We start from the raw sequence: 13,667 nt of genomic DNA, 5'->3' as shown, positions 1-13,667 counted from the left end.
TTTTTTGTGGGGCCAACCAAACCGTCCCCAACCCCCCCTCCGCAACCGGCCATCAACAGACCATCTCCTTCTCTTCAGCTCTGTTCCTGCTGGCTCTGACCTAAGAGCTAATGAAGAAATCATTCTGTCGCTGGTTTGTTATGCTGCGGCTGTCTGGCAGGCAGGTTGGATTAAGAACATCACAGGCCTGGTGCTGAGGATTTTGGTAGGCCTTTTTATGGTAATGTCAGCAGTCACTGGACCCCCTTTTCTTCTGTCTGGACTGTGATTTGTAGTATCGCTACAGCTTGGGGTCAGTGGTGGAGCGCCAGGGCCTGGTTGCAGCTGCGACCCTGGTAGATCTGCCACTGATTCCCAGCTGAAGAGTTACTACAAATCTCAGCAATACATTATACAACAATGCAGAACCCGCCAACTATAGAGGATTACAAATCCCAACAATCCATTATACAGCAATGCAGAGGTCAGCAGTGTAAAACAGGGTGGAGAGAACAGAGGTGTATAGCAGGGTGGAGAGATCAGCGGTGTAAAGCAGAGTGCATTGGTCAGCAGTGTAAAGCAGAGTGCAGTGGACAGCAGTGTAAAACAGGGTAGAGAGAACAGAGGTGTATAGCAGAGTGCAGAGATCAGCGGTGTAAAGCAGAGGGCAGAGATCAGCGGTGTAAAGCAGAGTGCAATGGTCAGCGGTGTAAAGCAGAGTGCAGTGGTCAGTGGTGTAAAGCAGAGTGCAGTGGTCAGCGGTGTAAAGCAGAGTGCAGTGGTCAGCGGTGTAAAGCAGAGTGCAGTGGTCAACGGTGTAAAGCAGAGTGCAGTGGTCAGCGGTGTAAAGCAGAGTGCAGTGGTCAGCGGTGTAACATAGAGGTCAGTACCCACTGCGCTCTGCGTTACCCTACCCTACTCTAGCGCCGGCGCTGCATATCTCCCAAACCCTGCGAGGGATACCACGAATGCTGAGTCTACTAACAAGTGTACTGAGGGCACAGAAGCACAACAGGATGGAAATTGTCAGCATGGGGCAGGGAGAACACTAGGGGGGATGAGGATGACCTGAAAGCACCAAGGGGGTGCAGGGGAGAGGATAGCACCCTGGCCACCATAGTACACATATATGTGTGTGTACTGTATATATATATATATATATATAAACATACATAAATAAGCATATATATACAGGGCTGAGCTTTTAGAAGGGCTCAGTCAGTACATACCCATATACATAACAAACAGTAAGAGGTAGAATTACCCGGCTCTCTGTCTCTGGAGATCTCAGGCCTCCTGACAGCAGAGCAGCTCGGTCTAATGAGAAGACACCAGCCAGCCGCTGGTGCTGGGAGAACACAGTCCATATGGCCTCGTGCCCTGCCTGGGCTTGGTGCATCACAGACAGCGTGCACAGAGTAGGGACGATGGGAGACTCTTCGGGGGGTGGCCCTCAATGGACAGCTCACAAATGTCTCTGTGAGGGGAGAGAGCCTGGAGACAGCTGCAGCACAGAGGCTTTAGGATGTGACTCCTTCCCCCTGGGTATGCTTAGAGCCAGCACCGCCCGTGAGAGATTGCTGGCAGCCTTTTTAAAGGGACATTAGAGGATTTCTGTAATTGCCTCCCTGCCCCCCTAGCCCAAATAGAGGGCCGCCGCTGCCTGAGTGCAATCGGCCCGGATTGCCACCAGGTATACCAAGGCGATGCGGGCCGGCCGGGACTATTTGTGTCCCAGCCTGCTTCTGATCGGGCCCCCTTGTGTCTCGGGCCCCATAACGACCGCGTAAGTCGCTATGGCAGTAGTTGCGGCACTGCACAGGCACCATGATTTACGTTGTCATTTCATTGTTGTGTTCTCTAAGGCAACATCAAGGTACTCATGAATATGATTCATGGTGCTCATGAATCAGATGCAGACCCTAGATAATACTTGAATAAAGATCTTGAAATTCTCCTAGAAAGAAAAGTAGGTGAGGACATTGTCAGGGAGAGTGGGATGATCTCCATGAGAGGTAACAAAACACCTACAAGTAGAAAACTACATATACATTAATTAGCATGCATGCACTTAACATGCATTTTGGCCCATTATTTTTTGCTACAAAGTGACATGCAATTTAACATTATGGATGGAAGTGTTGTTTCCTTAGTCCTGATAAATGGACTTTTACATCACCCAAACAATAACCTTTCCTGGTCTTACCGTGTTATGAAAATGTGAAATTATAGCCATTTGTGTTGAAATGTACTTTGTTCTGACCCTAATGAATGAAAATAATACTTAATAATTCAGCATAGTGTAAGCTCATTATCATCTCAGATAATGGACATCCTGTTGTTAAAATGTTAATTATTTGCAACCAAATACATAATGAACAAACATGCTAACAGTCTGAGAACATTGCATCATTTGATAAAACATAAATATATAAAACTCTTAACAACACAGTTTAAATTACATTTCAGGATTAAAGTGTTTCTAAACCAGAAGCAAAAAATTTATATATTGCAGCTTACCAATACGTTCAGTAAATGTGTTGGCTGCATTTGTTCTATTTTTTAGGCTTTTTTTTCCCCTTTATTTTCACCTGGTGACAAGGCTGTTGATAGTTTTATTTTTCAGCTTCCTTTAACAGACCAAGCTGCCCAGCAAAAGTGTCATATAGAGGGTTCGGACGAATAATATCACACGGACAATGTTAACACTGACTTAGAATGGTCAGCTTTTATTACTTTATCCTTTAATCCAATAGTGTTATCTGGAGTTCAGATTTAATTTGTTAGTCAAGTCCATCTGAATCTGCTACAACATTTATATCACTACCCTCTCCAAAGGGTGACAATGCTGCTGTCCAAGGGTGGCTCCATTGCTCCTCCATAGAGTGGGGCCACCGTAAGACAGGAAGTATGTTACTGGTCAGATTACTAGGTGAAAATAAAGGAGAAAAAGCATAAAAAAGAAAATGAATGCAACCCCCACATTTAAGGATTGATAAGCTGCAATATATTACATTTTTGTTTTTGGGTTGAGATAATCTTTAAACATATAAATAAAGAAGACCACCATAAGGTATTGAACAAAAATGGTGGTAGTGTTTATTTAACCCCTTTCTATCCGCAGTCTGTATATGAAGGTTCTCCAGCACAATGCTTTAGATACTTACAAAAACATCCAACTTTGAGAACCACCAGCCAATACTTCATGAGGTTATCACATGAAAAGCTAGCACTCCTTTGGATCCACACACAAGATTTATAGTATTATACCAGAGTCAAAATAAGAATCTCTGCATTCGTATTTTAGGCCATTAGCCATAGCAAAATGCAAAGGCACCCATTTCCTATAAAGCCACTTAATTAAGTCTTATAAAAGGAAAACCCAAAAATTCCTGCAAGAAGAATGGGCTAGACATATTGAACACAATTTTTTTTTAAAATACTACTTAATAATAAATCATTACCAAATGCATGGAGTATACAAAAAAACAGACTTACTGTATGAAAGCTGTGGGGGTGATGGCTCTCAATCGTGACTATCACAGCAACCTGTAGTGATCACTTTCAGGGTGCAGCCTTCATTAAGAAAATACGCTTTCAGTCTGTAGATAGCACTGCAGATGTTACTGCAGCCTTATGCTTACTGTGGTCTGTTGTTGGAAAATAGGATGAGATTTCCCAGCAATGCTCTGCTGATGTAACCTTCCCAGGATGCAGCATGATTGAGCACAATTACATCATTTGTGCCAAAGTGGATCCTTAAGTGGAAAAAAAGACATTGTAAGTAAAATAAAAATGTTTGCTTAGCTAATTAATGTATGCTGATTTAATATCAGCATACAGAGCTGTATGCTGATGTGATTTTTTGTCAAAGGGGGTAAACCCTTACTTTAAACCCCAGTGTCTGTGCAGTTCTTGGCATCAATACAGCCTAGCCCTCAAATTTTTCTACATGTAGCTATTTAATGACATAATACTGTTGCTGTATATTGTGGCACATCGACTAATGTTTTCATGCAGACTTGTAAATGTTACTAACAATCTACTTTAATAAAACACTGCCAAAATACCCTAAAGCTTTCAGAATATAAATATCAGTGCTTACCATCCATACCTACCTAACTAACTTACTGTATGTGTAGTACATTACTGTATGCCAAAACAAAGATGAACTTTTATATACGCTAACCTGTTGTCACCAATGATTTTTCTCGTACGATCACGGGATTTCCCGCGATTCTCGTACGAGAATCGAGCAGTGTATGGGCACCTTAACAGTAATGTGTGGGAGCAAAGTCGATAAGATTCTGAAATACAGTATAATCACAGTGCCAGTTTTTGCTTGTGTTCTAAACCAGCATAATATTAGTTGTATTGCTATTATTGTCATTTTTATGATTGCTGTCATCATTATTAAAAACATCTGCAATATACTTTCATCTGAACTCGTTTTATCAGGGTATGATGATTTGATGATGAAATGTTCCATACCATAAATTGTTTCTTAGCAGCAAATTGCGCACGTAGCAAGCACTTTGTTGTATTTTGTTTGGCAAGACAGAGCAGTGTTTTCACTCTTCAGTTGCTACGGTGTTTTGAATTCTGTTTTGTTTCTTACTTCTCATAGTGCAAAGGAACGCAGTACTGACACTCTAATTTTAGCAACATGTCAGAGGTGTACAGAATACATTTAAGAGGGAGTTTGAAACTGTATTCATTTCTTCATTTCCATATGTGTCACTCTGTCGGCACTAAAAAAACAATGATGGAAGCAAAGGTGCAATAAGCTCCTATGCTAATAGGGGGTAGATTTGCCGTTGTGTGTGTTTTTTGGTATCTGGTGGATAGTTATAGGTTACAGTTTAACAATGATATTACATAGCAGTGGAGAACTATAAGACTTAAAAGCAAAACATGAACACAAATTCCTATTTAAATGCAGCTAGCCCAGCAAGGAACATTGTTTTGAGACAGGCTGTCACTATGATGGCTGCCAACTGTCATTAAACTGTACATAACACCAGAAGGTATAAATCCATAGCTCTCAAGGCTTCCCATATTTTTGCTGGCAGCAGAGAAAATGTTTAAAGTCTGCTGCATAATATGGCTGGTTCAGCTCATAAAGAAAGCTGTGACTTCATAGCATTGCTTTCCAGCACCAAGAGTTTGGCACTGTTAGATCTTGGCAAGGAATTGGTAGCTTGCTATGCTGATGCTTTAAGTGTCTGGCAAGGTAAACATCTTCCTGTATGGGTTAATAAACTGTTAGTTATTAGGTAAGAGGACAGGTTAGGGTCAGTGTAAGGCAGTGGTCTCCAAACAGCTACCTATTATACCCTTACACAGGCTTCCAAGTCATGGGTCTGCAACCTAAATTTCAATAGAGAATGCTGCATTCTAGCTCTTCACTTGGAGCTGCCTCTGCAAGCAAGATGGCATCAGACACCACGAAGGATGATCCTGCATCTTTCTACTACTGGCTAAGAAGGCAGCCAGGACCCATTAGCCATTTTGATTCTGGAGAATAAAGCATTGTCAGATACCACCCTCCTTTCTCAAATCAGGGAAATTGTTAGAGAAGAACTTTCTAAAACCTCAAACTCTATAACTTTTGAGCTCTAGGGTGAGGTACATGACAAAGACCATCACACAGCCTCACTGGAACACAGGGTTGAAAGTTGTCATGACTGTCTTAGAGGGCAATTTGCAAGATCTTGAGGCAGCCCAAAATGAAGTATGGCTACTGCATGATCAACTAGAAGACCTTAAAAGCTACTCTTGCCACTGCAACCTGTGAATTAGAAGACTCCTGGAGACTACTGAAGACCTGTGAGGCCCTGCCACTGTTTCTTTGCAAGAATTGGTCCCTGGTATTCTGCAAGAATGACTTGAGATTGTTAGGGTCCATAGGGCCCCAAAAGAGAAGCAGACCTGCTGAGGGATATAGTAGTAATGCTGCATTACTACTATGCCTATTACAAGCAGCCTGCAGCTCATGATCTCTTTCCTTTCCAGGCTACCCTTACAGGCTACTTCCATCCACTATACTCAAGCGATGGGCACTCTGTCCATACTTTCAGATCCTTTACCCATGCAGAATCAAATACTGATGGGGTTACCCTTTCAAACTACTTTTCACACACCTCGGCTGAGCAAAATTTCTTCAAACTCTAGAGGCAGCCTAAGACTGCTTCAGATGTTTGCATGTCTGTGAAGGTTCTCATTCATCCAGGTCATGGTATATCTGTAAAAAATTAGTCAAGGCAACTGGACTTGCTGTATTTTTCTTGAAGACGTTTCACTGGTCACTCAACCAGTAGAACTCAATTCAGAATGACTTGTACAAAAATTATCTGGGAATAAATATGTTGAATGTTGCTCCAATCCACATACTCTGTTAGTCGCAATCAGGTGTTGATTGCATTTGCATATTTGGAGCTAGGAGGTATTGATAACCTGCCCAGAGAGAGATGTTAAAACAGCATAGTATGTGGCAGACAATAGATGTCTCACCCCCCACCTCTATTCAAGCTTGGCTTCTCCATTTTTACATAAATGGCCTATTTCACACCTCTTTTAAACCAGTCCTCCTCCCTTCCTAGGATGCGTACTTGACTGTCTTCAAAGGAGTGACCTTTTTCCTTTAGATGTAGGTATACTGCTGAATCCTGACCAGGGGGTTTGGCTCTTTTATGCTGTGCCATACGCTGGTGTAGCTGCTGTTTTGTTTCACCAACATATAATTCTGAGCACTCCTCACTGCAATGGACTGCATACACAATGTTGTTTATCTTGTGTTTTGGCGTTGGGTCTTTTGGGTGAACCAGTTGTTGCCTCAGTGTATTGCTGGGTTTAAAGCAGACATGGATGTGATGTTTTTTAAAAACCCTTTTGAGTTTTTCAGACACCCCAGCTACATATGGGATGACCAAATTCTTCCGTTTGTCATGCTTTTCACACTCACTGGTACTCTTGGCATTCTTTCCTCTTCTTTCTGGTCTCTTCTCTTCCTCGTTCCTTTCTTGCTTTATCACACCTTATAAACCAGTCCACCCTAAGAAGAAATCTCTTTAAAGTGAGGAGAAATCCCCACGAAGATAGTTGTCAATGAAACATTTCCCCTTGCCTCATGTTTCCTATAACCTTACCTACTGTTAATTTGAGAAAGTTTACATTTTGGATTTCCCATCACTTGTCTCAGAGACAACTTGCACTAAGACAAATATAGATAGCATAAATCCCACCCAGTAATGACAGAGACAGCAGTTCTAACTATTGCCTAATAACTTATTAATGTGCATTGCATTAAGGGAGCCCATTCATTTTCATTCATGGGCTAAAAATGCACTCCAGCACACCAGGCACCTTACCTGATAGTTTCAATGCATGATAGTGCACTACTGTGTATTGCAGTTCACTGCTACAGAAATGTGTTACTTTAGTGTATTGGGTCCCATTTAAAATGAATGACACTGCAATATACTAATACGTGCATGGTGTGGCACCATGTGTTGTGGTAATGTGTATTGTAGTACCATTCCTGGTAATGCATGAGATGCAAAGGTGTGAAGTTGCCCTTTTAAAAGTGTTTGAGTCTCTGATTGCTAAAGTGCTACAGCTGCTCCCCCCTCCCGACCCTAAAGCTGCCCATACACCTTTGCGATTATCATTCGATTTCCGAACCAGATCGGGTTTTCGTATTATAAATCGGCCAGTTGATGGGAAGTGAACGATCAGAATTACTGTACAACTGGCCGAATTTCCTCGATCGATCATACTAGAAAACTTTTTTTTAGAATCGTACGAAAATCGATGGATTAGTGGTGTTTTCATTTTAAAAAAATCGCAACATGAACACTGCACATACGCAAACGAAAATCCTTCCTGTCGATCGATGAAACTCAGTTAGTAAGTACTGATATTGAACGATAATCAAAATCCACATTTGTCTGTGCATGATGGGGTATTCGAGAGGAACACAGACGACGGTTCGATGACTGGACGAAAGAAATTGAGCAATAATTGTAAGGTGTATGGGCTCCTTAACTCTAACTAAGGTCCTAGAAATGGCTGGGAAAGCCTCTGTTTAGCTGTAAAGACTGTCAAAGTGTTGGAGGCAATTACAAATATAAAGTACTATAATCAGGATAGCTGGAGAACAAATGTAAGAAATAAAGGCAGAATTACTTATTGCAGAGATCTCAAGTCTCCCTGATGTTCAGGGAGTCTCCCTCTATTAGATAGCGGCTCCCTGACGTCCGCGAGAGAGGCATTTTCTCCCTAAAATGTTTACTCTGAGTAAACCTTTTCGATAAGATATCAGTGGGTAAGGTTTCAGAGTGAGGCTTGCCTCCTGGAGGAAGGTCATGTGATCTCTAGACTAGCCTCAGAACAAGGCTTGGCTCTCAAAAGGAAGAAGCTACTTGCTGCACAGAGAGGGCGGACATTGCCTATACCTGCTCTCAATAGTAGTCTCTGCTGCAGGGTTCAGAGAGTGCTGTTATGTTATTATTTTATATTCTGACGACGGCCGCTGTAAAAAAAAAATAAGAAAGGGCACCTCCCTGAAATGAGACGGGAACCTCCCTGAAATAAGGTTTTGCAGGTTGGGATGTCTGTTATTGGTATGTGAGTACAATTACCTGCTATAGTTAGCTTGCTGTGCATTGGGTGAAGACAGGGTATTTTTAAAGAGAAGAAGTGCAAATAATGATTATGTGCAACAAACAATTATTAGCAAATAGTAACTAATGTGGTTTTATTTTCATTATGGGATAGCAGCCGTAGAAATAATCCCTGACTGGTTCCTGTATTGTACAGATCTTTTCCTTGTGCGTTTTACTGTTCATTAAAAAAGAGAGAGAGCGATGGATCAGGGAACTCTGCTAATAGTCAGCACTGTTCTGCCTTTGTGGTATATTTTAGATTGATTGCAATACTCATTCTAAAATAGCAAAAAAATGACATTTTAATTTGCAGTTTCAGTTCGTTCAGCCATGATTCCCAACTGGGAAGCACCACGCTGTGATTAGCAGCAGCGTATAGGAAAAGCATTTTTTACGGAATACCACAACATAATATTATTAAACCAGAACATGACATTATGAACTGCACCCAAGTATTCTATAATAGGGTACAAGGACCCCAGCTGGTTGTTGATATAGTTCACATTTTCATCATCACAGCTGCTCTTGGATTGTTGAAAACAAATTGCCCTTTAAAAGAACATATAAACGAATTTCTGGGCTTCAGTATTGTTTCTTATCAGCATTGAAGATGATTGTTGTATTGATCAGCATTCTAAAGTATGTAATATATAATAAAATAATAATAATAATAATAGTGAAGCGGTATTTACGTTTGTCATTCAATCATGAAAACCTGTTTATTCTCTTTTATGTCCCTTGCATGTGAATGGCTATTTAAAGTGAACTTAGCTTAAATTGTATGTAAACCTTAAAGTGACATTAAACCCTCAGTATTTTTAACATAAACCAATACTGTAATGTGTGCCTCCATGGTTGTTTCCCTTCTCTTTGCTGCTCTTCATTTTAAATCTGTATCTGTTTTCATGCTTGGGGAGAACTTCCCTTTGCAGCTGAGTGCCTCTTTCTGTAGTGCTGGCTCAGGTTGCAAACGTACACACAGACACCATGTAGCCATTCCAGAGACAAGGCAGTCTGCTGCAAAACAGAAGTTCTGCCCAAGCATGAGAACAGATACAGATTTAAAAGGAAGAGCAGCAAAGAGAAGGGAAACAACCATGGATTACAGTAAGGCACACATTACAGTATTGGTTTATGTTAAAAATACTGAGGGTTTAATGTCACTTTAATGATAAAACTTGGGGACTACTTTCCTTTGTCCCTTATAGCATGTAGTAGATCGCGGGATTTACTGTGATTATCGTACGATTATCGCAAGGTGTGTGGGGACCTGAACATGTTCGAAAACCCGCCGAGCATCGTACGATGTTCGGCGGGTGTGTAGCATGTTCGCACGATAAAAGCCGGACGGGCCGGTGTGCGCAAGCGCACACTGCCCGTTCGGCATTGCGGTCATCGGAAGCCGGAAGTACGATCTGCCTGTCCAAGATAGGCAGATCGTACGTTTTGTTAAGTGCCTTACAACCATCGCAAGACAAACGTCTTGCGATGGTTGTAAGGTGTGTGCCCAGCATCAGCAAGAGCTCTGCAAGCTCTGCACTTTTGCAAAGCACGTTGATCTGGAGACTTTCAATGCAGACGTGCTGTAATTGTGCAACAAAATTGTGAAGCTTGGCAAGTCTAGCAATAGTTTAGCAAGTCATTTTCAAATTTGCAGCTCAATTGCTTGCTATCTGGGATTTGAGTCATTTTTTTGCATGTATGATCTTAATAGCGGAATGAAAATGATATGGCAGACTGCTTGATAATGAATCATTATGTTATACTAACATGTAGCATCATTCAGAGCCTAACATGATCAGACGCTTGATAAGCAAAAAGCAAGTCTAAATCCTACTGTAGCTGACGTAACTAAGCAATATTTCAGCATGGTTTATTTCCCCCTGCTAATCATAATCAACCTGTTGCTATGGAAACCTGTAGTGTAGGTGGAGTTGTTCTAACAAGTTGCACATGGTGCATGTTGCCAGGGAAACGGGTCTCTTTTATTTTCCATCAGTGCAGCTGTTTTTATTCTACATTAAGATGTTGACTAAAACCTTTACACATCAGGTCATCATGACAATGACTTCTTCAATTGAAGTGAATTGAAACTGGCCAACCCAATTATGGTTCATGCTTGAATAGAGGCCGGCTGTTTAATCCGAGCAAATGGCATTGTGTATTGGAGAACATAATAAATAGCTAGGCCCTGAGACATGGGTTAATGCATTCAGGTTCAGAATGGGGAGTTATGGCTCATGCACATGGATGCAGAGGGCGTACAACATAAAAAAGTGGACTATTTCTGAGTCACAGGCATTGCATACAGCAGCCTGTACAAATCAATGCTCGGATAGGGGTGTATGCTGGTAAATGGTGATCTGTACAAATACACGTATACAGGTACGGATCTATGTATGGATCCCCTGGGGGCTGTCTGTGACCAGGAGTATACAGCTCCTGGGCTCAGAAGGTCAGTTTTTTCAGTCTACAACCCTCTGCACCCGTATGCATGTGCCCTTAGGTCTCATTCACACCGGCATGCACGCAATATGCACTGTATGACACATGCATGCTCATGGGCAATGTGAAAGACGGGGTGATGTATTGTTGCAAAGCAACACACTGTTTACTTTTTTAACTTCACCGAAATACCACAAAAAGACATTTCCTTCAACTCAATGTACCTCAGCCCACCTCAAAATGTGGTGCATTGCACTGCGTACAAAAGCCAACATGTCTGCATTTTTTTATATCTCCACTTTTATGTAGTGCACCACAACGCACCACAACGCACCTCAACACAACTTTATGGTGTAAATAGCAGACATCTCAACTCTCATGGACGTTCCAGGAGTCTCCCGCTATAAGATAGCGGCTCCCTGACACCCGGGAGAGAAACGTTTTATCCCAAAAAGGTTTACTCTGCACCTTTCCGTCATCCCCTACTAATTGTTCTTTATTTTCTTTTATTTTGACAGCGGGTCCGCTGTCCACCCTGAGAGTGTAAAAATAAAAAAAAACAGACAGAATGGGAATTAATAGCTAGGCTGCTATTGGCTATTTCAATTTGCAATAGCAGGCTGGCTTTTGCACCTGCCCACTCCTGCTGTCAATCAGCAGAGGTGGACCTGAAGTTCTCCTTCAGGTCCTCCCCTGCTGATTGATAGCAGGTGTCAATAGCAGACTAGCTATTCATTCTCCTGCTATTTGTTGTTTGTTTGTTTTTTATTCGGACGGCAGCTGAAACAGCAGATAGCAGGGGAATAGGATTAGCTCTTCTGCTATCTGCCATCATTTCAGGGAGGTACCAACTCCCTCCCCCCCCCCGGGGTCACTTCCCTGAATTAATTTTTTTCAGGTTGGGATGTCTGAAATAGGGCACATAGAGAAGAATTGTTTTCTATGTGCCATTATGTTGAGTCTGCTGTTGATCCATGCAGATCAATGCACCTCCATGGACATGGTGTAAACAAGCCCTTAGTCAAGGGGTGGACAAACTCTGGCTCTCCAGCTGTTGTGCAACTACAATTCCGGATTGAACGATTCTGACAGCCAACAGGCATGACTTCCAGAGACAGCTGCATCATGGGATTTGTAGTTTCACCACAGCTGGGTAAAGACTACAAATAACTAATCCAGAGATGCCAGGCAAATCCCACAAGAAGGTGTCAAGCCAAAGCCTTTATTAGGCATGGATGATAAGGTGTGCTGTATTTTCCACAACAATTCACCTACATTTCCAAAATGACTTTATAGCATGATTATGGTTTGTAAAGATCCTTTTAGGTTTTCCACAATGGTGTGCCCTATAGTGATTCACTTCAGTAAAGTTGACGAATGGGGGTCTGTTTATAAACAATCTGCAGAGTTATTCACCCTTGGAATCTCCATGAACAAATAATTAAAGTGACACTAAACTCAGGAGTTAAATCTTAATACATTCAAGTACCTTAACTAATAACACAAATGTATCTTATTTGTGTATCACTCGGCTGTATATCCTCAAATCATCTCTGAATTGGTGCTGACACTGTCCTTCCTTCTGGAGGGGGGCTACTTTTGTTCCCCATGGTCCCTGTGTGTTTTTTGTAAAGTAGCCACTTCTCCAAGCTGGCTCCACTGATGGACTACAATCTCATGTTAAGTTTACTAATCTGTAGACATATGCGCCGTCAAAAAATGAGTTTCCGTTCATGTTTAGTATTTTTCGATTATTTTGTTTTTCGCGATTCGGTCCAACAGTCAATTCATTTCATGATTCGGATAAATCCGAAATTTTCATTAATTTCGGATGAGATGGATTAAATTTTCATTGCAGCAAAGTGACATCAGAAAAAAAAAGTGAAATTTTTCTTTTTAACTTTTGACCGTCCACAGAAACAATAATAAAAAAAACCAGTGTGCGGCTCCCCCTTTCCCCAATTCATGCCAGACCCCATACCAGCCCCCTGGCAAAGCACCTTGTCCCCATTTCGATGAGAACAAAGGCCTCTTGCTCACAACCTTTCCCCGGTGGTAGTGGGGGTCTGTAGGCAGGGGGCTTACAGAAATCTGGGTGCCCTCTTTCATAAAGTGGGTGCTCTCTTTCATAATGGGGGCACCCAGTTGCTGCCCCCTCTTGTTAATGAGTAAGAGGTAGATGTTACCCCCTACTCATTCACCAGATACAGTAAAATAGTAAAACATACACACCACACCATAAAAAGTCCTTTATTTGGGAAAAACACAGGTTTGTATAAAAAAAAAGCGTTGTAAATCCACATCAATCACGATGTGACGGTCCATAAGACGCACCGGACCATAGGACGCAGGGAGGTCCGGCGCGCCTTATGGAGCACTCTTCAGACCGTAGCTTCTGTCACAGCTTCTATGACAGAAGCTGTGACAGAAGCTGCAGTTAGTGACCGCTGAGACTGAGACAGGTGGCGCTGTGATTACAGTCCGTTCTTCGTCTGCTCTATGGTGATCTCGATCGTCGCCGCTGCTCGGTTTTAATACGAGTGATCTCATTAGATCACTCGTTTTAAACGAGCAGTG

This window comes from Nanorana parkeri, unplaced genomic scaffold (assembly GCF_000935625.1).
Source record: "Nanorana parkeri isolate BGI_ZX_2015 unplaced genomic scaffold, ASM93562v1 scaffold436, whole genome shotgun sequence".
NCBI lineage: Eukaryota > Metazoa > Chordata > Amphibia > Anura > Dicroglossidae > Nanorana > Nanorana parkeri.
The sequence above is the reverse complement of the archived record's forward strand: the minus strand, read 5'-3'. Positions refer to the sequence as shown.